General features: G+C 38.2%; 1 protein-coding gene across 1 annotated transcript in view; it reads left to right on the plus strand.

Annotated features, from left to right (window-relative positions):
• The first annotated feature begins 810 nt into the window (after positions 1-810).
• The window catches only part of HNF4G (hepatocyte nuclear factor 4 gamma), a 168,151-nt gene continuing 142,534 nt past the window's right edge, over positions 811-26,427 (plus strand). The window contains exon 1 of the mRNA XM_077270676.1: positions 811-996. The gene's annotated coding sequence lies outside the window, so the exon portion shown is untranslated. The remainder of the gene's footprint in view (positions 997-26,427) is intronic.

Here is a 26,427-nt window from a genome sequence, read left to right on the forward strand (position 1 = left end):
AAGATAATGGTGGAGAAGACCCAGGTGGACCTATCTAGGCTTGCGCAAGATCGATCTTCCTACAGCTCATTCATCCATTACCGTGACTTGAGATGGAGCCAAAGGCAATAAAAAAAAAATAGATGCGGATATATAATTTTTTTTTACTTTTATCATTCCTTATTTTTGGATTGGTAAAAGAAAAGTGGGTGGGGTGAGTCAATCAGTTTTTTCTTGTTTTCTTATTAATTTTCTCTTATATTTTCTTCGTTCCCTTTAAGAGATTTGAATGTGTCATTGCCTGATGGCTTGTTCTTTAGCATTGGTCTAAGTAATAAAAATTACAATTTTAATTAAATATTTTGATTTATTTATACACATATTACATATTCATTTAGAATCAACATATTCCAAAGGTCTGCGTACAGATTACAGTTACACATTGTCTTCTGTCCTTAGGGCAGCCAATATCCTTTTGTCTAAGCATATCTTTTTCAAGCACAATCACAATTCATGATAATACAATATTAGGACTCTTGGCAAAAACATTACAAAAATTCACTTAATAATGTATACTAAAGCAATATTATAAAGCAATAGTAATAATATAATTATTGCTTCATTTATAACATATTCTTGTAAATGAAATATAAATGATTTTCCACAATTAATTTCTAACCCCTCTACCCACTATGTTAGTGATTTCTAAGCCCGTTTCCTAAAGGAAAGACCGTGCAATACTGGTAGCTTTCATTTTGCACTGTGGTTTACTACAGTAGTTACTGTTTAACATCCCCACCCACGTTTTTAGTTTGTTTAGTAAATCGATCTGATGGTAGGCAGCCCTGTCGCCATTGAGTAAAGGTAATATTCTATAGCATATGGTAGAAACGCGTGTAGAGATAGCAGCCTGTTTAGGAAATTTCATCCAGAAAAGCTGACACCATTGTTCTGTATCCTGTAAAGAAAGTGAATCGTGAACATGGAGTGTTTGTGATCAGAAGACGATCTAAACAGGTTAGTGAAAAACAGGAAAGTGAAAAAGGTAAAAGCAGAACTAAATAATTGCACGCTTCTATATGCCAAGAATTTTCTAGGAAAGATATTGGTGTTTATTTAATCAAATTGTCTTTATGTTCATTCTTTCTAGCGAGGTTGCTTGTAAGCCACGTGACTTCTGTGACGCTGATCTGTATGACACTTGTTAAAGTTGCTGTCATTTGCTGATATTATTTGCCTTAGACATAGAGTGGGCTGCATATTAATGCTAAGAAATAATTAAAATAGTCCATAAATATGCATATATATTTTTGGTACGTTATTTTGTATTAACTTATTTATTTACGTCATTTTTTTTTAAACTGGGCTGATATTAAAGTATTATAATTTGCTACTAAATGGCCAGCCTTGTATACCTGTTAAATTTATTTGAATATATTTCAAATTGTATCAACTCTGATATTTTATAAAGGTGGTAACATAGATAAAGATTTGGCTGCTATAGAATAAGCTTTCCAATATTCTTTGCGATTTCAGAGCATTTATTTGACATGTGAAAGGTTTTTAAAAAAGAAATGCATTTTCTTAATTGTAGCATGACTCAACAAACATTTTTCTTGAACTTTTGATTCACTGTCTATCATGTTTTATGTTCTTTCATATATTCTTGAAAGCATTTAATATTTTTCCTGAGAATCTAAGTCAACTCCCTGCTTCCACTGAACAAGGAACACCCTTTAATAGCACGATTACACTTTTACATACTTTTTTTAGCTCACTTTACATGGTGTGCCACAATATGTCAACAGCTCTTCCAACGGCAATTTGATATATGTATATTTCATTGTGGCGGTTATAAGATTAATGAGCATCTCTATTAGACTGATGAGGTTCACATTGAGATACAGTGATGTTATCATGTAAACAATAAACGTGTTCCAGGTGAGGTTGACTCACATTGCAGAGGAATGATACATTAGACGGAAGTGGGAATGGACATGGTCTTCGGAGGCCTCCAGACACTAACATTCCATAAGGTCTTATAAACTTTTTGTACAAAATAAAACAGATAACAATTTGCTCCCCAGCTAAAATACATTTGAAAATTAGCAATTGTTTTCTGATATAAATACAAATTATTTCTCCTTGGATAAAAATGTATATTTATCATAATAATTAGATGTTATTATGTGGTTGATTGATTAACTTTTTTACTTGTTGTGCATTTTGACGATATATATGTTCAAGGTCTAAAAAGTTGAGATAGTAGTGAGCTGGTGCACCATTAGATGACATGTAGGGTGCAAATCTCTGAAGTCAAGTAGGGGCAATAAGCATGATAAGGAATTCAAGGGGAAAATTATGAAATTGTATCCATTGACCATATTCTTCTACAGTGTATTGCTTTTTTGATATATTACCTTATTGATGAGTGATGTTTGATTATAACCAGAGTTTGTGATCCATAATATTTCAGTTCAGGAACTATAAACATTACCTTGTCAATCTTGTTTTCAGGTTTTCATGGTTACATGTAAAATAATCTATGTATTTCAAATAAACTATCTGTATAATTGTATTTTCCTATGAGCAAACTAGTTTATTCACTATCCCTGACATTGCTATTTCTAGAAAACTGGGTAAGATTTCCAAATTGGGCCTTAATGATTGACTTTACATTAATTACCAAGGCATACTGTACCACAACACAACTCAAACAAATTACTATATTTCCAAAATAATAATAATTACCAATAAATGAAAGGCGCGTTGGGGATGCTATTTGCTCTAATCCACACGGGTTATGATGGGTAAGGCTGTCTCTTTGAATGTACTCCTCCACTCTGTACTTCAATTAAATCATTATGATTATGATACTTTATACTTGGTATACCTTGAGACACTTTTGTATCTATCTATCTATCTATCTATCTATCTATCTATCTATCTATCTATCTATATTCAACAAAAGCAGGCAGCACTCCGTTTCCAGAAAAATATGCCGGACTTTAATGAACCCACATGTCTCAGCGACGTTTCGGCTCAACTGAGCCTTTCTCAAGCCTGTCTCAGTTGAGCCGAAACGTCGCTGAGACATGTGGGTTCATTAAAGTCCTGCATATTTTTCTGGAAACGGAGTGCTGCCTGCTTTTGTTGAATATTGATTGGAGACGACCGGTGGACGGGTGGTCTATGGGCATTGCACCCGAAGCTAAGTATAAGGAGTTGTGCTGTTCCATTTTTTGGGTATTATCTATCTATCTATCTATCTATCTATCTATCTATCTATCTATCTATCTATCTATCTATCTATCATTGCCTTACCCTAGTCTATTCGCTTATATTATATAAGGGATTTAGCAATTATGCACCAGCATTTTATACTGAATGTATAATTTATATTGTTGTGAGTGATATATTTAATTTTGCTGTCCCTCCTATAGATGCACAACTAGCTGACATGTGTATACTATTACTCCATGCTATAATTGGATAGGTTGCCTACGTTACCTGTACCCATCACACTTTAGTGGACCAGTAGCTAGAAAACACCTGTGTTGTTGCTGCTAACTTTTTTTTTATTATTTGTTTTTTGTTTTTTTTGTGACACTTACTTAGAGTAGTGGACTATAGTGCAATAAATGAATCATGAAGGATATTATCAGTCACCCCATAGATGTCTACATAATGCCGCCAGTGTCCAAATACCATGAATTGCAAAAAGTATTTACACCATTGGTATTTTTCTTGTTTTTCTTCCTCACAACCTGACATTTCAGGTTTTTTTGAGGGTTTGCATCAGATCATGAACTATTAACATGCAATTTTATTTTAGTTTTGAAGCAAACAACAAATAGGACACAGTAATTGAAAACTTCAATGTGCATAACTATTCATCCCCCTAAAGTCAGTACTTTGCACAGCCTCCTTTTGCAGCAATTACAGCTGCAAGTGTTAGGGGTTGGGATTCTTCCTCTGCACATGATAGTTCCCATGCCCTATCTTACTCTGCCATGTCCCATTCAGTCCCAACCGCAGTGGATTCTGCTCAGAAAAGACGTCGGTCTCATCATCTTGCTCAGACTCAGTCTGTGCGCATGGTTACCGCTGCCTCTCCAGCTTCAGCTATGGTATCTAATAATAGACAGCAGCGAGTGATCCCCCCTGAGACTAAGTCCAGGATTCACTCTACTGAGCATGCTCGTGCGGTGACTTCTCATTGGTGGTCGGCCGTCACATGCTCAGGTCCTGGTCCGACTTTGGATTGGCCCGTGAGCAAGGTCCTGTCTGATTGGCAAAACTATAAAAGGATCTTTAGCGTTCCTGTCGGTGCACTACGATTTATGTTCTGTGAGAGTGTGGAACATAACGGTAGTGTGGACTTGTTTGCATGTCACAGGGCAGGCCTAGAGCCTTAGAATTCCAGCACCTCCAGAGAGGAGATTGTTTGTGTGGGATCAGGGCTGGTGTTTAGCCTTTAGAATTCTGGCTTCTCTGGAGAGGAGTTCTGTGTGTATATATGCTGTGTTTGAGTCCCTTCCCTTGCCTCAGTGAGGTAGCAAAACCAGTGAAGTTAACAGGGTTTGCTTTTAGCGCCATTATCTGTCTGCCACTGTGTGCCTATTAACACAGCTCTGCTGCAGTTTTTTTCCTGTTGCTGTGTGCTAATTGCACACAGCAACAGGAAAAAAAACTCTGCAGCAGAGCTGTGTTAATAGGCACACAGTGGCAGACAGATAATGGCGCTAAAAGCCACATGCTTCTCTGCTGAGTGACGTTTAACTCGGTGCGAGTCAGGTACGCTCACTGCTTGTTTTGCCATTGTCCTCTTAGCTGCAGTATACCATCTCTGCACGGTGGACCCCGGGTAGAGAACACACTTTATTATTATTATATCTTATTTAGTGCATTCTGCCGACCCTAACAGTACGTCGCTATGGAAAAGTCGCCATTAGCTTTCCACATCTTGCCACTGGGATTTTTGTCTATTCCTCAAGGCAAAACTGCTCCAGCTCCTTCTAGTTAGATAGTTTCCTCTTGTGAACAGCAATCTTCAAGTCTGACCACAGATTTTCAATTGGATTAAGGTCTGGGTTTTGACTAGGCCACTCTAGAACATTTACACATTTCCCCTACTACTCCAACTACTCAAGTGTTGCTTTAGCAGTATGCTTTGGGTCATTGTCTTGTTGGAACGTGAACGTCCATCCCAGTCTCAAATCACTGACATTTTCTCTGTCCCTGCTACCAAAAAAATATCTCCACAGCATAATGATGCCCACCACGTTTCACTTTGGGGATAGTGTTCTTGGGGTGATGGGCTATATTGGTTTAGTGCCAGACATACCATTTACCTTTATGACCAAAAAATTCAATTTTGGTCTCATCTGACCACAGCACCTTCCTCCATACATTTGGGGAGTCTCCCACATGTCTTTTGGCAAACTGAAAACAAGTCTTACAATTACAAGTAAAGGTTTTTTTCTGCCCACACTTCCATAAATTCCACCTCTATGGAGTGTATGACTTATTGTGGTTGTATAAACAGATACTCCAGTCTCTGCTTGGGAACTCTGTAGCTCCTTTAGAGTTACCATTGGTCTATGTGGTGCCTCTCTAATTAATGCCCTCCTTGACCAGGCTGAGAGTGTTGGTGGGTGGCCGTCTCTTGGCACGTTTGTTGTGGTACAATGTTCTATCCATTTGATCTAATCCATTTGATTAAAATGGATTTGATTGTGCTCTGGGGGATCTTCAGAGATTGGGATTTTCTAACCCAATCATGACTTATACTTCTCAATAACTTTGTTCCTGACTTGTCTGGAGATTTCCTTGGTCTTCGTGGTGTTGTTTCATTGTTTTGGTTAGTGGCATATCTTGCCTAATGGTGTTGCAGCCTCTGTGGCCTTTAAGAAAAGGTGTGTGTATATACTGACAGGCCATGTGACAGATTGCACACAGGTGAATTTCTGTTGACTAAACATTTGATTTATGAAGGTAATTGCTTGCACCAGATATCTTTAGGAGCTTCATAGCAAAAAGGGGAATGCATATGCACATGCCGAGTTTTAGTTTTTTAATACTCTAAATTTAATTTATGCCTATATTTTTCTCACTTCACCTACTTAGACCATTTAGTGCTGATACATCACACACAAATCAGATTACAAATATATTTAAACACAGAGCGTAATGTAACAAAATAGATAAAAAGCTGAGGGGTGGGGTTGAATACTTTTGCAAGCCAATGTATAGGTCAATATAGCAGTGCTCAGGATTCTATTTTTATTATTCAAATAGTAAATGCAATATGAAAAGGCAAAGGGACTTTAGACTCCAAATTACATTACATATAAATAAATGGGAAGACTCCAATGTAGAAAGTCCTATAACTATATATAGAGTCACAAGGCCCACCAAGATGAAAAATATATGTTAATTTTTATTATATACCAAATAAGTGCAAAATACATGATAATGGAATTACAGTAAAGACTCAAGTGACAAAGGAAGAGGGGTCTACAAATGTGAATGTAAGGATAGCATGTAATGATATTAAATAGAATCAATTCAGTATAAATGTAGATAATGTCCATTCCGCAAATGTACACAAATGCTCATGGGCTGCTTATGGACAAAATAGTAATGGTAGCTAAATCCTATTAAGTAATAAGTATCTAGGAGCAATCTGCTACATGCATCAGAAAGTGTAAGTATGCTAACGCAGTGCTAACGCTTACCCACAAATTCAAACACTCTTAGCATAATTACACTTTCTGATGCATGTAGTATATTGTACTGAATTGAGTTTATATCATTATTTTCTAACCTTCCACACACAATTTTAGCTTCTATGTTTCCCTTGGTTCTTGTAATCTTCACCGTGGATCCCTTGTTTTTATTATTTTGTTTAATTCCATTACTAATTACTATGTATTTTGGACGTATTTGGTATATTATATGTTAGATATATTTGACGTATATTTTTCTATTTGCTATCCTAGTGGGCTTTGTGACTCCAAAAATTTATAATATGTATGTATACAGTTAGGTCCATATATATTTGGACAGAGAAAACATTTTTCTAATTTTGGTTATAAACATTACCACAATGAATTTTAAACAAAACAATTCAGATGCAGTTGAAGTTCAGACTTTCAGCCTTCATTTGAGGGTATCCACATTAAAATTGGATGAAGGGTTTAGGAGTTTCAGCTTCTTAACATGTGCCACCCTGTTTTTAAAGGGACCAAAAGTAATTGGACAATTGACTCCAAGGCTATTTCATGGACAGGTGTGGGCAATCCCTTCATTATGTCATTCTCAATTAAGCAGATAAAAGGCCTGGAGTTGATTTGAGGTGTGGTGATTGCATTTGGAAGATTTTGCTGTGAAGTAAATATGCGGTCAAAGGAGGTCTCATTGCTCTCCCATCCGAGAAATTGCTACAGTATTAGGAGTGGCAAAATCTACAGTTTGGTACATCCTGAGAAAGAAAGAAAGCACTGGTGAACTCATCAATGCAAAAAGACCTGGGCACCCACAGAAGACAACAGTGCTGGATGATGGCAGAATAATCTCCATGGTGAAGAGAAACCCCTTCACGACAGCCAACCAAGTGAACAACACTCTCCAGGAGGTCGGCGTATCAATATCCAAATCTACCATAAAGAAGAAGAAGACTGCATGAAAGTAAATACAGGGGGTTCACTGCACGGTGCAAGCCACTCATAAGCATCAAGAATAAAAAGGCGAGACTGAACTTTGCTAAAAAACATCTAAAAAAGCCAGGATAGTTCTGGAAGAACATTCTTTGGACAGATGAAACCAAGATCAACCTCTACCAGAATGAAGGAAAGAGGAAAATATGGCGAAGGCTTGGTACAGCTCATGATCCAAAGCATACCACATCATCTGTAAAACACGGCGGAGGCAGTGTGATGGCTTGGGCATGCATGGCTGCCAGTGGCACTAGTGTTTATTGATGATGTGACACAGGAAAGAAGCAGCCGAATGAATTCTGAGGTATTCAGAGCCACACTGTGTGCTCAGATCCAGCCAAATGCAGCCAAACTGATTGGTCGTCATTTCATACTACAGATGGACAATGACCCAAAACATAAAGTCAAAGCAACCCAGGAGTTAATTAAAGCAAAGAAGTGGAATATTCTTGAATGGCCAAGTCAGCCACCTGATCTCAACCCAATTGAGCATGCATTTCACTTGTTAAAGACTAAACTTCAGACAGAAAGGCCCACAAACAAACAGCAACTTAAAACCACCGCAGTGAAGACCTGGCAGAGCATCAAAAAGGAGGAAACACAACGTCTGGTGATGTCCATGAGTTCAAGACTTCAGGCAGTCATTGCCAACAAAGGGTTTTCAACCAAGTACTAGAAATGAACATTTTATTTAAAATTATTTAATCTGTCCAATTACTTTTGGTCCCTTTAAAAACAGGGTGGCACATATTAAGGAGCTGAAACTCCAAAACCCTTCATCCAATTTTAATGTGGATACCCTCAAATGAAAGCTGAAAGTCTGAACTTCAACTGCATCTGAATCGTTTTGTTTAAAATTCATTGTGGTAATGTCTATAACCAAAATTAGAAAAATGTTGTATCTGTCCAAATATATATGGATTTAACTGTATATATATATATATATATATATATATATATATATATATATATATATCTGTATGCATGGTTGAAGTTGAAGTTATGCTTTCCTGTGAATTTTCTCATGCTAAACATATTACGTTTTGCAGTCTAACATGAACAATACACATTATTAATGTATGTATTTGTTAAACATAGTTTTCGATCTATTTTTGCTCTGAATTTCTATTACATTTCATAATTTGTAATCCAAGTCTATAGTCCTGCAACTCTCTAATATAAACCAGCCCCATGATTTCATGGATTTTATCTGCAGATGTGCCAGTGTTTGTTTACATGCCACCTGTCCATGCTAGTAACTGTATTGATATGCTATGTACATAGTGTCTCTATATACACAGCACAACCGTATAGCCTCCTGCACAGACAGCAAGTCAACGAAAAACTTCTGCTCTATAGTAATAGTGTCTAACCTAGGGAAGAAAACTAATGAAAGGTTTGTATTAGCATATAATACACTGTGACTCCTCTATATACTATTCCACTTCATGTACTATTTTTAGTTGTATTACTATCAGTATAATGAAAAATATTAAAATTTGAGAGTCCTAAGTGGATGATAGCTTTTAATGGCTAACAGTAAAGATGGTAGCAAATTGCAAGCTTTCGAGACTACTCAGGTCTCTTTGTCAGGGATAGAATAATACAAAATAAGAAGAGTCACATATTTATACACAAGAGGGCACAGGAATAATGAAATAGATAAGACAAGTGACGTGAAGTAGAATTATCAATATGGGAGAAGGAGAAGCAGTTGTGGCTGTAAATATTGGAACAGTTCATAGATAAGGAGTGTGAAAGTTTTATTGTCCTGTAATTGAGGTCTGGTCCATGGTTGTGATGCCCCCAAAAGGGCTGAAGAGCACATTCCTTATTTGATGTAAAAAGACATAAAACTAGGCAACACATTGATTTCTGCACTGATTATGTCAAAGGTTGTCATAAGTTTGTACTCCCAAATTTTTATGTCTGAAATTTTTAGTTACTTTTTAATACAAGTAATTTCATGTCCATGATGCTGTGATCAGGTGTACAAAAATGCTTGGCCACAGGTAGATCCATTCTTTTTTCTTCTGTTATGTGGTGATGAGAATTCATACTTGTTTTAAGTTTTTGCCCTGTCTAACCTACATGCAGATCCCCAGTTGGACATTTGGTACCTGGGATCTTGTAGTACTGATGTGAGTTGGGAATTTTTATCTTGTCCATATCACTAGCCCAGGAGTTCACATTTCCAGAACTGTTCTAAACTTTCTGAAGAGGTCCCTCTGTTCTGATGTAGGCTACAAAATTGGCCAAAATGTCAAATTGTTGTATATACAGTGGATGAACCAGTGCTAATAAAATATACATTAAGGTTTTTAAATCAATTTTGGAGTGCCAAATCTATTTTTACATTATTTTGGCGTGGAATCCTATTTGAGCAACCACTAACAAAGGAGTGCCATGCAGCCTTTTCTTGTTTATCTTGTCCATAGTTATTATAGTAATGGACAGATTTTAATTTTTTTTCTAGTTGCAGGGAAAGGATCCTGTAGTTCTAGGAGCGGAAAGGGAGGCTCTAAAAATGATGCGTCTTAGATTTGGAGGCTGCCTAAAACACAGAAGTGGGGTATCAGGAAACATAGATTGTAATCAGGCATATTTTTTAACAAAGGCTGCAGTTTCCATGCAGCTCCCCTTAACACCTTAACACCTCCAGATTTGGATTGTAGGTGACTACTAGAGGCACCTGGTTGCATTCTTGTTTAGTTTTGTAATGTAAGAGATGATGCCTTAATATTCTGGTGGCTCTTGCAATCTGTTTCTCAATTGTTCTTACATGATAGCCCTAATTCACAAAGGTCTTTCTGAGGCTGACAAGGTGTTTGTCTCTGTCAATAGGGTTCGAACATATCAGATTGTATCTGATGGCTTTGCTATAGACAATTGAGCATTTTTATGTGTTTTGGATGGAAACTGTCACATTTAAGGTGTATTAGATGGTCAATTGGCTTCTGGTACAGGGATGTCTCTATTTCATTGTTCTGCAGCTTAAGGATAGTGTCCAAAAAGTTCATTTAAGTACAGGAGTAGTTGAGTGTTAAGTTGATGGTGGGATGAAATTGATGTTCATTGATGTTCATGGAACATCTTTAGCTGTTGCTCAGACTCCGTCCAGATGATTAAAATATCGACAATGTAACAGTAGTAGGCCAGAGACCTCATGGGACATGAGAACAAGAAGTCACTTTTAAGCTTGGCCATGAAAAGATTTGCATACTGTGGGGCCATTTCACTTCCCATTGTTGTACCAGTCTCTTATAGATAAATGTTTTTATCAAATTCAAAGTAATTGTGGTTGAGGATGAATTTTGTAAGTTTCACCACAAATCAGCATCAACTCCTGAATTTTCCATGAAAACTTTGCAGGCATTTAATCCATCCTGGTGTGGGATATTAGAGTGTAAAGATGCTACATCCATGGTAGCCAGGATGGTTCCTTCTGGTAGAGGACCTATTTCTGCTAGTTTATTCAATAGGTCAGTTGTGTCCTGAATGTAGCTGGGTGTATCCTTTCCTAAGAATACCCTCTATCCATCCAGAACCACAGAACCATGCTCAGTAAGGGTGTCCACACATGAAATAATTAGTCTTCATAAACTTTCAATTTTGTGGATTTGGGGAATCATATTGAATGTCCCGATTCTTGGACTCTCTGGTACCAGGTCATCAGCTCTTATGCATTTGTCTGGCAAACAAGATACCAAGGAGTTCCTTGTAATAGTCCTGTGTAGGGTCAGACTCAATTTTGTTTTAGTGCGTGTGTCCAGCAGTTGTCTGCTTCCACCATGTAGTCTGATGAGTTCATCATGAATAGAAAGGTATCATAAATATAAGGTATCAGCCACTGAGAACTCTGAGGACTCGATACAAAGATATACTGTATATTTTTCCTGTATCAGTATAAAGTTGACACAATGTGACACAGGATGATTTGACACAAATCAAACTTGTTTTAAATTTTTTGAAATACGCTTAACATGCCAAACTTGAAAAAAAATTGCCATTCACTTCATGTTAATCACCAAATATGTGTGCCATTACTTCACATTTTGCAGAAGATCGCATTAGCCAGAGAAGGCTCACACAACTTCAGCATTGGCCTGACTGGCTTCCCCATAATGCCTTGCAGCTATCATGTCCAAAAATAGCACAGCCATTCAGGATGGTCAATCATAGCTATATAAAAGCAAAACTAGGAAATGCAGCCATTTTGAGGCGAATCTGGATAATGAAATGTCAGAGATCACAGTTTAGCAGTAAATATAGGGAAAGCAATAAAACATTGGACAAATATGACAAATAGCTTGTACTGTGGAACAGCAGTAGTCAAGAAGCTTAGTACATGGAAAGGATAATAATACACAGAGATTCAAGTTAAAGGGAGATATAAAGAGAGGTAGAGAGGGTAAAGCATGCAGTCGTGATGGATCCAAGTGATTACAATGCAGCAGCTGCATTTCAGTTACAATTCTTTTTTAATTGTTCATGCTGCAACAAGCAAACAGCTTTGCTAAAAGTAAAATAAATGTATCTGTGTCTGTCAAACAAAGTGGTGAGTTTTTATACAATTGTTATATTGTTCTAATTTGGCTTCCATACACACTACACCGATACTGTGGGTTGTTGTTGGAGTTCTATGTGCCTAGCATTTCTTGTGGAGTCCTTTTTGTGCAGCTGAGATTTTTTTTGTCTTAAAAAAATGTAAAAGTGAATTAAAATAAAAATCCAGACCTTTAACTTCAACTGTCTACCTCACAAATTGTGCGTGTCACAAACTGCTGTTTCTTATGGATAGTTTACTACAGCTGGTGGCCACTTTTGTTTTTTTGTCTTGTACCTAAAATTCCATATTCCGTCTTTTTTGAGAAACGAGGAATAATTGTGTTAAAAGTATTCAAAATAGAATTTAAAATATCCAATTATTAAGCTGTGTGACTGTCTATAATACAAAGTGGCTATGTAACACACTACTATGTTGTTTCCACACCTGAACACAGGTCTGCAAAAAATTATTTTCAAGAGCTGTTTTGGTTATTCCACGTAATCTTTATGTTTTTAAGTGCGCTGAATCCGAAAATGACCTCCGTTTTGTCATAGGACATCACGTTTTCTGACAATTTAAGTAACTATGTTAAATAAGACAATACCTTAAAATAAATGAAAATAGACTCATAAAATTAATTTTTTATTACAAATGTTTCATGAAAACCATTTTTTAACTGCAATGAGCTCACTAACACACACTAAAACTGATTCTTCTTCCCTGTGAGGCTTCTCTTGGTACATTTACGCTTGTGAGTAGCATCTGGAATGTCTCTCTGAAGTGTCCTACAGTAGTCTGCCATCATTGTAATGCTCCATCTTCCCTGGTATCTTCTTTCCATCTCTTTCCATTCCTGGTGGAATCGTTCACCTTGCTCATCACTCACAGCTCCCAAATTTTCAGGAAAGTTGTCAAGGTGGGAATGGAGGAAATGCACTTTCAAACTCATCAGGGAAACATTTTGGGAAACACGGTTGAATATGACGAGCTAACGCAAACTGAGATGAAAAAGAGTGAACAGGCGAGAACCAAGATAAAACAATTGAATCAATCGTTCAGCTTGCAAAATGTTGATGCTGGTTTCATTAGCTCACTCTGAAAGTTCTTTTCTTTGAAAGTTATATTTTTTTGGCATTGTATATCTTCAATGCATTGATGTGAATTAATTAATAGTAATTTTGACTTTCGAAACCCTAAGATAAAAAAAATACCAAACATTTAGAAAAATATACTAAATTTGAAGAGAATTTTGCATTTTGTGGCAAATCCTGATGTCCAGGATTTTTTGCAATATTTTTTTCGTTTTCAGCACACCAAAATACATGGAAATAAGATGAAAATAATCAAACAGCTTTTTAGTCGCAGACCTGTGAATTATTCGTCAACTTTGTAGCATCAACATTTACCTAGCATTTATTGTTCATTTCTTTTTTATAACAGGGGAATAAGTGTGTTAAAAATACAGAAGAGAATAAAAAAAAAAATCTAGACATTTAAAGGGGCATTCCCATCTCCAATATCATAATGCCCCACATGGCGAATCAGAAACTATACTAGATTTCTCATTGGAGGTATTTGCTAATAGTATCATTATTACACCTACTACATATTGGGATGAGATTTTGGAGATTGGAATATCTCTTTAACGGTGAGACTACCTACCACACATTGTGCGAGTCACAAACTACTGCATTTAGCAATACGGCTGCCTGTTGCCTCCTCTATTTTTGACACCTAGTTATTTTAGAGGCATGAAGCAGAAGTGTCTCTCTGAGTCAGAGCAAATCTAAAGGTGGGAACCAAGAGGTGGGACAGGGAGCTGTGACCAGCTCGAGAGCGGGTGATTTTGCAACTTATTTCGGTGAAGGAGGCTTTACTGGACCTGAAAGCTCTGGTTTTGATGATGGCGAGACCAATATTTGGGTGTCTTAAGTGCTGGAATTTATTTTACACTTCCAAGAGGAAAATACAAAGAGAACATTACTTCTTAAGTTGATTGGGAACTATATCTCCCTATCAGCACATGAATCATCACCTGCTCATGTGGGAAAAGCCTACTGGCCAGTAACATGAGAACATGAGCATGGCTCAGCCTGTCCACCTACCCATTTTCTTCATGCTCATCATTCTGGTAGCCAGGCCGCATCAAGTAATACCTGGTTAATGTCATCATCGACCGCTTGTATTACCTTTACTCCTCCTTCTCTGTCACACTATCAGATAGCCATACATGAATACATGGCCAGTACATATTATTAAGTCTGTTGAAATGAAAATTTGCGAGGTTTAGTTATTTTTTTCTTCAAAAAATTGCCAAAAATCACAAGTATTCAAAATGCCCTGAAAAGATTTGTATAACACTCTGAGGTCTCCTAGCACTGTATCCAACCCATTTTATTTTCTATAATGCAAACAAAGCCAATATCAAAGTGATCTCACCATAGAAATGGATTATAACAGCCCAATTAATAACACAGTGCACTGGCAGACTTTTCAAGTAACAAACTCAAACAAAAAAAGCCCCAAAATTATACATCTTAGTCATGTGTAGTGTTGAGCATTCCGATACCGCAAGTATCGGGTATCGGCCGATATTTGCTGTATCGGAATTTCGATACCGAGATCCGATACTTTTGTGGTATCGGGAATCGGAATCAGAAGTTCCCAGTGTATGGTTCCCAGGGTCTGAAGGAGAGGAAACTCTCCTTCAGGCCCTGGGATCCATATCCATGTAAAAAATAAAGAATTAAAATAAAAAATAGGGATATACTCACCCTCTGACGCGCCCTGGTAGTAACCGGCAGCCTTCTTTGCTTAAAATGCGCGCGTTTACTGCCTTCCGTGACGTCACGGCTTCTGATTGGTCGCGTGCCGCCCATGTGACTGCGACGCGACCAATCACAACAAGCCGTGACGTAATTTTCAGGTCCTGAATGCCAAATTCTAGGCATTCAGGACCTGAAAATTACGTCACGGCTTGTTGTGATTGGTCGCGTCGCGGTCACATGGGCGGCACGCGACCAATCAGAAGCCGTGACGTCACGGAAGGCAGTAAACGCACGCATATTAAGCAAAGAAGGCTGCCGGTTCCCTCGGTAAGGTGCAGGCTGCGTCGGAGAGGTAAGTATATCAATATTTTTTATTTTAATTCTTTATTTTACACATTAATATGGATCCCAGGGCCTGAAGGAGAGTTTCCTCTCCTTCAGACCCTGGGAACCATCAGGGATACCGTCCTATACTTGAGTCCCATTGACTTGTATTGGTATCGGGTATCGGTATCGGATTAGATCCGATACTTTGCCGGTATCGGCCGATACTTTCCGATACCGATACTTTCAAGTATTGGACGGTATCGCTCAACACTAGTCATGTGTGATCAGGCAGACCGTTCTGTGCAGAACACTGACTTAAATTCATGGTGGCCCTGTAAGAGGTAACATCATACTTCTGTGACTAAGTTGACTGATGTGCCATTTAATCCGTGATAACCTCTGTTTTCTCCCCATAAATATGCCAGAGGCAAATCAGGCCTGTTGGTTCTACTACTGCTAGGCTGGTGGGGTTTATGGCAGTACTTCTGCTGCTGCTAGTAACTCCAGTGTTCTTTACTATGAAATGGATTTTTATTTCTTTTACTGTACCTTTTCCATTGCCATTGCTACTTTTTGCTTTACCATACATTTTGTACAACACTATAATTAACTTTTAACAAGCTTTTAAACCTCAGTTATTGAACCCTTGTCAAAGCGGACATAACAAGAAAAGATAGGTAGGTACATGTACAGAAAGCAAAATGTGGCAACAGGTCACAATATAAATGTGGCACATACAGTAGTCAAATTAGACTAGAAAAACAGACATGCAAAGACAGACATGCAGTCAAATGTATACTTTTTCAATGTCTATCAAATTTTTCATCCCTCTTCTAAAAAATGACTAAATAAGAAATGCTAAGGAGGTATTGTACACACCCGAAAAGCCAGCATCTACAAAGGGGTACTGTTTAATGTGATGTGTATGGATGTTAAATTTGACCAGTAAAACAGGTGTGCAAACTAAAAAAAGCTAGATTGCAATACTTGCACCTTGTGACATAGACAGGGAGAATTTTCTTTAGTGTTTTTAAATGAACAATTATTCCACCATTACAAAAACAATGGCACAAGAAATGCAAAAACTCAGTACAGTGGCTTATAGCAACCTTTTGACAATGATTTCAGATTATTTTTTCTGTAAAAGCTTTCATGCTATTTTTCTTCTACTTTTTTGTGCATTTGGAATGAATGAAATCTGTATTTTAAATGCAGTGAGAACGATGCATGCTACACCATATCATTGATCCATCACGCTGAGTCTGGCATTTCTTCTCGAATCTCTTATTCAATCCCCTCCCCCTTTATTAATTGAATCTCTGCATTATTAGCAGATTACTACCCACAGATCCTTGACTGTTATTATATTACTGTCTGGAGTATTTATCCAGTGTTCCAGTGCTGAACTGATCTCTAATGTCCTATTGTGAGTAGGTTGCAGGGAGCAGTGACAGACAGGAGGCAGAGCAAGGGTTAACAATTTTACTTTAACAAGGGGATACTCCATGCAGGGAGGCAAATAGTTAATCTGGGAAATAAACAGTTAAATGGCAGAATGAATGGTTCAATGGCAGAAGGATATGCAGGGTTGAAAAACAGTGGATTCAGTAACGGCAGTTTTTTTGTACACTCATCGTGTCTGAAGTACCTCCAACTGTAGATGCTGCTTGAAAGTCAGTAGTGCCAACAACAGCTGATGTGTTGCTTGTCCAAGAAGGTTTTGTTAGTAACGGTGGTCTGTCTTCTGCCGGCAGTGGTCGGTGTCCGATACCTTTCACTGGGCCCCTAGTCCATAAGTGGCTGCAGCCAAAGCAGGCAAGGCTGTAATACTGCCATGGTCCTGGTCGGATGGTGTGGCAACGTCTGGCAATGTGGGCAACAACACACAGTCCTGCACCCTGCCCTTGCTCTCAAGCTTACGTGTAGCGCTCAGCTGAACAGGGCTCCTGGCTCTCTCACTGTCACTGCGGCAGGCTTCAGCAGCGTCCTGGCATATGGCCAGCCCCGTTTAGCCTCAGCCTGGCTGAGCACCTCGCGGAGCATGCTGCGCACGCTCCTTGCCCCTCTCACGGCTCGAGGGAAACTCCTCTACGCTGCGCATGCTTTCCCTTTTAACCACACCCCCAGCTTCTGGGTCAGAGCCCCGGTCCAGTCCTTTTTGATTTCCCCCGGGAGACAAGGGACACAGACTTAACAGTTCCAGACAGGTACCCGCAGCCCGATCTTCCTCCTTGCACTATCACTACTCTAATATCCTGAAATGGCTTTATGTGCCCTGCATAGCTTTGTTTATATGATAACCTCTCCTGATTGGATACCATGCAATGTGATAGCTGCAAGGCTTTATGAGGAAGTCCACGTGGTCACGCCTGAGGTCATGTTAGTCTGTGAATGATGCAATTTTGTGCATTAGGTAAAATTGTGGCATGAATTTTTTTGGGAAAATGAATCATAAATAGTTTTGTCATTCATTCAGAAGAGTATTTATGAGGTCAGACAATGATGGTCTAACTCATATTATAGGGCCTAGCTTGCAAACTCTGGTGTAGAGGTCTAGTACTCACTTCGTGCACTGGGGCACTGTTATGCGTAAACCTAATTAAAAGGGCATTCCCTAGCTGCTCAATTAAATTTAGAAGCATATGAGTGTCCTGGTGTACTGAGCTTTAAGATTTCCATTCATTGGAACTAAAATGCCTAGGCCAACTCTTGAAAAACAAGCCCATAGCACTTTCCATCCTACACCAAATCGTACAGTTGGCACAGTGAAGTTAGTCAAGTAATACATTTTTGGCATTTCCCAAGCCCAGCATCAAACTGTGAAATATAAAATCATGATTCTCTACAGAGTACAATTTCCAGTGATGGCATGATTTACATAACTCCATCACTCCATCTGGTGTTTTGCATTGTACTTGGTGATATATTTCTATATGAGGACCATAAATAATGATTTTAATAGAGGACAGAGTAATTTAAACATGTGTATGTGTAAAACAGGTGACAGGATGAAACACATGGATATGAGGCAGGAACAGCCAATTAAATATTTATTTCCTTCAATATGGCAGAAAATTGCAGTAGTTATGGAAACAGTTAAAAAGTATGAAACAGAATAATCACAAGTAAATTATGCAATAAGTAACATGTAATGAGTCTTAGAGTTCACTTTAAATGTTAGGGAAGCCTCTTTGGGATTATGCTAAAGTTCCTCTAACAGGGGTGACACATCCACTCCCATGGGAGCTACTGTGTTGGCTCCTCCTGAAGCAATGGCCCTATCGGGGTTTGCCAATTCTTCCCTCTAGGCCCCAAGTCCTCCTGACAAAGTCTACCAAAGCATGTTGGGCCTCCTTTACTTCAATTAACTCCTGCTCTATACGTTGTCCTAGCCCAGGCCAACCCTTGTACCATATGTCAGTGTTGGAAGTGATGGCCCAGCTCATTTTCATCTGTTCACCACTGCATGTTTACTCTCTCAGGTGAAGTCTCCTCACAGATCTTAAGCATTTGACTGCTGGCAGGTGTCTTTCAGGTCCACAGGGATCAGGGCACGGCTCTTATTCCCAGATGGCATCGCCTGTGCTGTGGGTCTTGACCGACTCAAGTCTGGGATTTGGGCTTTGACTGGAGTAGTTGGAACTCCGGGTCTTGACCAGCGTAGATCGGGTCCTTGGGCCTTGACTGGTGTAGTATGTACTCCAGGTCTGGTTCCACTAAGGTCCTATCTCTGATTGTGCTGTGGCTCGCTGGTGTACACTCCTTACTGCGCACTGTCACTCCAGCGGCAGAAACTTTCCCTTGGCACATATGGTTGGATCTCCTTCCTGGCACCAAAACACACTCTGGTACGCAGACCTTTTATACTCAGGAACCCATCATCATTGGCATTTGACTAGGTATTACATTCAAACTCAATCTCTCTGCAACTCTTTCTCTTCTGGTAGGTTCCGCATGATCAGTTTCTGCATAGTAGTGGCAGTCTTCTCGCACCAATGAGACACCTCGCTTGGGATTTTTAGGATTATTGTCACCTCCTCTTGCATATGCTCACACTTAGAGTGCTCATTCTAATTTATATTGGAAACTGTGAGCATATTTTCACAAATGGAAGTAGTGGTTTGGTTTTATAGGTGCTTGTCCACCAATAAAATTATACTAGTATTCCAGCAATGAGAAACCTAGCGCAGAAGTTATGGTGGGGAAAAAAGTATTTAGTCAGCCACCAATTGTGCAAGTTCTCCCACTTAAAAAGATGAGAGAGGCCTGTAATTCACATCATAGATAGACCACAACTATGAGAATCAAAATGAGGAAACAAATCCAGAAAATCAGACAAGGTGATTGTATATGCAAATCAGCCTAGAAGTGCACTGGGGGCATGTTAATAAACTTGGAACAAGCTTTTTCTGACTTCTAACAAGAGAGTTTGTAACTCTTTTTAAGCTAAGTTCACACTAGCAGTTTTTGCTGCATTTTTATGCTAATTTTCAGCTGCTTTTTACAGTGCCAGCAAAGTCTATGAGATTTCAGAAGTCTCATGCACACAGCTCTTTTTTGTCATCAGGATGTTGTGCTTTGCATTGTTCTACTGTGATCTGTCCCACATCTGAATCCCATTTTAACCTTGCTGTCCAAGTATGGCCTTCAGGACGAGACTGCAACATCTGCTAATATATTCTAGAGATTAGACCAGTTGTATACACGTGCTGATGCTAATGACTCAAGTGCATAGATGCTTTGAATTTTGGGTGCAGTAACACTAAACTGGGATCAGATTGCATGTCTTAGTTGTTGGTATTGAAAAAAGGAAGCATTAGGAAGCCCATATTCCTGTTGGAGTTCATTGAAGCTTTCAAGTGTTCCGTTTTCTAGTATATTGTCCATAGTTTGTATTCCTTTCAGTTCCCACCCACTAAACCCCTTTAACTTGTAAAATTCCGCTAATTTATGATTGTGCCATATTGGAGTAAGTTTGGAGTATCCAGTAATTCCCAGCAATCTCCTATCCCACACCCTGTATAGAAACGCCATAGTTGGCCACTCTCCATCCACACGGCTCGCACCCCCTTCCAATATGTGAATAGGTGAAAAGTATTTTTTGTCATGTAAAACAAGTCTTCCCACTGTGCCCATACCCTCCCTCTTGGTGTTTGCACCAAATTAGTTCTCTAAACATTGACTGCACCTTACGGAATATAGGGGGAGACCCAACATGGAGGATTGTGTAGTACGTAAAGCAATTGTCGCATTAGTATCATTTTAATGACATTTCCTCTGCCTATTACCGATAGCAGGAGGTTGTACCATGCATTGATTTTAGACCTGAATCTGTCTAACAAGGGGTTAATGTTTATCATTATATAATCTTTTATATGTGCATCAATCACTACTCCAAGATATTTAAATTTTTCTACAACCTGAATCTCTGTATCTGATATTAGTTCTGGGGGGGAAGAAGATCCACTGGTAAGAGTGATGATTTTTTCCCAGTTAATCGTCATGTGTCTATATTACCCACATACAACAGCACATCATCAGCATATAAACTTACTTTTTCCTCTATATCATTATTACACCTATAATCCACAAAATTGCACGCATCCCTCAATCTACATTCCAAAGTCTCCATCGCCATAACAAACAGAAGGGGCGAAAGCGGGTAAACCTGGCACATACCCCTACCCAAGGTAAATGTACTTGATATATGTCTGTTAACCTTCAACCTAGCCATTGGTGACCAGTACAGTAATTTGACCTAAATTATAAATTTCAAGCCAAATCACATTGTATTCATGACTTCCCATAGATAATTCCACTTGACACTGTAGAAAGCCTTTGCAGTGTCGAGTGACATTATTGCCCCATTTCTGCACTATACAATTGCATGTTAAGATATAAATGTCTAATATTGATAGCCGTGGATCTATTTGGCATGAAACCTGTTTGATCATCATGTATTAGCTCCGTTATTATTTTATTAAGTCTCATGGCTAATACTTTAGCAAATAGTTTTAGGTCAACAGGGAGAAGAGACATTGGTCTATAGGAATACGGGCATTCAGGGTTTTTTCCTGGTTTTAACAACAGAATAATAATTGCTTTATTCATTAAAGCAGACAATCTCCCAACTTTTGTTACTTCCTCCAACACTCCCAACAATCTGGAAAGTAAAATCTCCCTATATTCTTTATAAAATTCTTCAAGGAGCCCGGAACCTTTTCATTTTGGAGTTTACTCAATGCCGCCTCCAGCTCTTCCAGAGTCAGTGGTTGATCCAGACATCCACTACCATCTAGAGACAATTTAGGGAGCTTTACCTCTGCCAAGTATGTAGATATTTCTTCCTCACTTGCTACAGATCTGGTTTTGTATATTTCTCCATAGTATTGACTTAAGGCTTTTAAAATATCGGAGGTGTCAGTGAGTATATTGCCTTCTCTCAATAAAAGTCTAACTATATGCAGTTATCCCTCCTGTGCATTATTTATTGATGGCAACAGGTGTCCAGCACTAGGGCACTGTGCACCAGGCTCTTGGGGCATTGTGCGCAAGGCTGTTAGGGCTCTCTACACCAAGCTGTTAGGGTACTCTTTACCAGGCTGTTAGGGCAATGTGCATAAGGCTGGCTTTTAGGGCAGTCTACACCAGGCTGTGAGGGAATTGTGCACCAGGTTCTTAGGGCAATGTCTACAACAAGCTGTTAGGGTACTTTGAACCAGGCTGTTAGGGCAATGTGTCCAAGGCTGTTAGGGGACTCTGTAGAAGGCTGTGAGGGCACTGTGCACTAGGCTCTAAGAGTAATGTGCACCAAGCTGTTAGGGCAATGTGCGCCTTGCTCTGAAGACACTCTGCTATAGGCTGAGAATAGAATGGCGGTGCAAACCGTGATCTGACATTTATACAGGCCGGTTCACGGGGTTTGCCAGCCAATCTCTTGGCATGGCTGTGATTGCTCTGGAATTTCCCACAGCATAAAAGGTTGTTGGTGGACTGTGCTGCAGCCTTTCAGCAACCTTTATTTGGCATCCGAACCTGAACAGTACAAGGGACTTCCGGGAGAAGTCCGTATTCAGAGTTCAGCACCGCACACTAGGTGTCCGGTAAAAGCCCCAACTTTACAGTTCGAGTTCGCTCATGTCTACAGCTGATAAAACTCTGGTGCCAGGGATGAGGAATTATAATACTGAACTTCTAGGACATTATGTCATAATCAGAAAAAAAAACACTGTATTCAATCATTTTTGCTATTAGAATTTTGGCAAAAATAATGACTGCTGGAAAAAACATCAGACAAAATGCCTTCTAAAATCCCAGAACACTACAGTCAAAACAACAAAAATGGTTCCAGAAACACATTGGGATATATTTATCAACACTGCCTAATTCTCAGAAAGTGCAAGCTTTAACTAAATAATCATAAAATGCATCATATTTATCAGTGGTTTATGTTTTTTGATTAATAAAGAATTAAAAAACAATGGACATACAAATGTAGCTGTGTTGCACGAGTACGGTAAATGGTGCAAATAAAGTCCCAGCAATTACGGAACTTGTAATCTTACATCTTTATTACATCACACTGATCACACAAAGGTTATCACAAACATATGATCCATAGGAAATATAAAACTCCAATATTTATTCACAGGATTGGTGTAAACCAAAACTTTAATTGTTCGATATATGATTTACCTAATGATTACCTCATGTACATGATATGCGAATGCAGCAATATTGGCCCTTCTTGGAATGATGTTCTAGACAAAATTAATAGCAATTAACCCAGAGCACAAACAATGCATATTCGATATTTTAGTAGATGTTCCCGAGGGGGACCCAACAGCAATTGATAGATCCAGAATACTGTACTGCTAGAAAACTTATTGCTTCCCTTTGGATACAATCTACTCCCCCTTCAAATGGTGAAATTATTAATAGAGTAAAGGAACTTATAAGTTTAGAAAAGGGTGTGCAAAAAAAAGAAATGTGATGAAAAAATTTGAAAATATTTGAGGTTCACGGATTAATACCTCGGGACTACCATCGAGAATCCTACTTTTGTATAACTGCTTCTATATGCACACTGAGCTAACTTTCCCTTTCGAGGCTCAGTGTGAATGGTAGAAATGGACATTGGCTGGATAACCTCCGTTTTTACATTGTACCATATTGACTAATTCTTGGACTTTCCTGAATATATAGTAATGTCATTATATAACACAAAAATTTCTCTTCAGTTTTGCTCTATAAAAATAGTTCCAGGACTTACGTTCTGGTGGAGGGGTGAGGAAATCACCTTCTTTCTGTTTTTATGATTTATGTAGGACTGCACATTTTGTTGTTGTGTTATTATTTAAAAAATGTTCCATAAAAAGAATCAGTTTTTTTTTTTTTTTAAAAGATGTAAAGTTACACCTTCCTTGAGTACAGGGATTTCTCTGATCATGCTGTGTGATAAATCTGTCTAGTCTAAGCTTACACCAACTATTGGTTGCCTTTGTTTGTGTCAGAATTGTGCACTATAATTTTGAATCATTTTTGTCACGTTGTATTGCACTTTAAGCCATACACCCAAAAGTTGGACAATTAAAAAAAAGTCTAAAACAATTCATGGAAAATATTTTTTATTGCAAATTATGCCAGAATTTAGCTTGATGAATAGATCCTATTGTGTGTAACCTGTAGATTACATTTTCCTTTTCAATCACAGTAAACATCACGCCTGCATATTTTGCACCCTAAAATAGACTAAAAATGTTAAGATGCTTAGCATTTCGCAACAGAAACAAAATCAGGAAAACGAAGTTAGTGAATTCTAACATTGCAAAAAAGTTTCAAGAATCTTTAAAGTAAAGCAATGAATCACTGGGTGCTGCTAGAAAAGGTGGCAACTCATAGGTAGAGGTGTGCCCACTTTAAATGGTAGGGCATTGACTAATAGAATACCTACATATGGGTATTATTAGGGAGAAAGTTCTTCTTTTAGACCACATTCACACATTTAGCATTTGGTCAGTATTTTACATCAGTATTTGTAATCCAAAACCAGGAGTGGGTGAAAAACACAGAAGTGGTGACGTCTTTATATTATAATTTCCCTCTGCATTTATCACCAATTCCTGATTTTGGCTTACAGATACCGATGTAAAATACTGACCAAATACTGAACGTGTGAACGTGGCCATATAGAAAGGATAATGCAGCAATAGCCAGATTCCTATCCCTCTTGGGACAAATTTAATACCATACACATTTTTAATGCTCAATTTGTAAAACTTTTAAAAGTGACTTAGTTTACAATGATCAATTTTAGGCTTTCTTGAAGCAAGAACATTAGACAATGCACAAATATCACTAAAGCAGGCAGCACAAGAAAGAGGAAAAAAAAAGTTTTCTTTAAAGTTTCTGTTTGCCAACTTCCATCAAAGGCTTGGTCTATATGCAGTAAAGCGTGTTGACTCTTCATAATAAATTAAGGTCAGGGTGTGTTTATTGTATACATTCTACATGACGAGTCCTCGCCCAGAGTCACACACCTCTTAGTAAACACATACCACAACCGAGAATTTACTAACTGCATTTCAGGACACTTGTTATGAAATTATATATTGCATTCTTTTATTTATCTAGTCTTTAACCATCCAAGACAAAATTAATTTATTTGAGTCTATATTATAATAAGAAATTATTAAAATCTAACATAGAATTTTGATTGTATCATGTTATGTGAAGGCTGGATAAAAATCGGGAAAGATTCCTGTGCTAGCCAAACCAGATATGTTTTATTCAGATAATATATTCTCTGCCACAATTGTGAATTGATTCTTTGTAGGCTCCAGTTTATTATGTTCTCAAGTTCATTGATCTCTGCAGTGCTTAAACAAGCTCTTATTGGTTTTCGTTTACTGTTTAGTTACATATTTTAGAATAACACTCAAGTCACCTGTGCCCTATTACTCCCGAGAGGAAAATACAGCTCAAAAGGAAAAATAAAATAAATCTCTCTATCTGTTATTCTCTTTTTCTCTCTCTTGCTTTCATCTTTCTCTTTCTTTCTTTCTTTCTTTCTTTCTTTCTTTCTTTCTTTCTTCTTTTCTTTTTCTTTCTCTGTCTCTTTTTCTTGCTTTTTTCTCTCATTGCCCCATTTTCTCTTTCTCTTTGATTTTCTCTCTACTTTTTTCAAATATTCTCCATTCCAATCACTTTCTGGCCCTACTCTTATTCTACTGGAAAACTATTTTAGATATTTGCATAAAGTTTGTGAAGCAAGTAGTTGAGCAAAAATTTTGCAACTTTTAGTGTTTTTATGCCAGCCCAAAAAAGAGAAAAATAGTTGAAGGTAAAGTAGTTGTAATTGAAACTTAGCTTGGAACTGGTAAGACCAAGCACGACCAACAAATAAAGCACAATTTACATCACAAAAGTAGCATAACCTAAAATAGGAATATACTCCAGTCCTTAATGACAGTACATTCCTTATGGTTGTGCACAGAAATTATAAGATACATCAAATTGATTATGAGGTACACGTTTTGTAACAATCCTGTCACATCTTCGTTCAGCTGACCCTTCATTTGTTTGTGTGATCGGTGGGGGTGCGACAACCAGTATCCCCGCTGATCAGCCGTTCCCAGTGCTGTTGATTTAAATAGGGGGTGGATGCGCAGTACCAGGCCACAGACACTATTCTGCCACTGTGCAGCTCTGTAACTGACACCGGGAACAGCTGATCGGCCAGAGTGCTGGGTGTGACAGCCCGACTTATTAGACATTGATGACCTATCCTAAAGATAGGCCATAAATGATAAAGTCCCGGACAACCTCTTTAAGACTGGTATACAAAATGGCAGTCTTGAGGAAATATGACCTCTATCTTTGTTTCTCATTCTTTCTCATTTTCCTTCATCCCCCTACTGCCTCTTACCCTTTATCTCTATCTCATTCAATATCTTGGTTTCAAAGCATACATGTAGATGATTTTCAAAGGATTCCTTAGATGTTTTCAGATAAATACATATAGATATCTATGCATGTATCTGTCTATCTGTCCGAGGATCTGTTTATACCAATGAATGTGACA

This window comes from Ranitomeya variabilis, chromosome 6 (genome assembly GCF_051348905.1).
Source record: "Ranitomeya variabilis isolate aRanVar5 chromosome 6, aRanVar5.hap1, whole genome shotgun sequence".
NCBI classification, from domain to species: Eukaryota; Metazoa; Chordata; class Amphibia; order Anura; family Dendrobatidae; genus Ranitomeya; species Ranitomeya variabilis.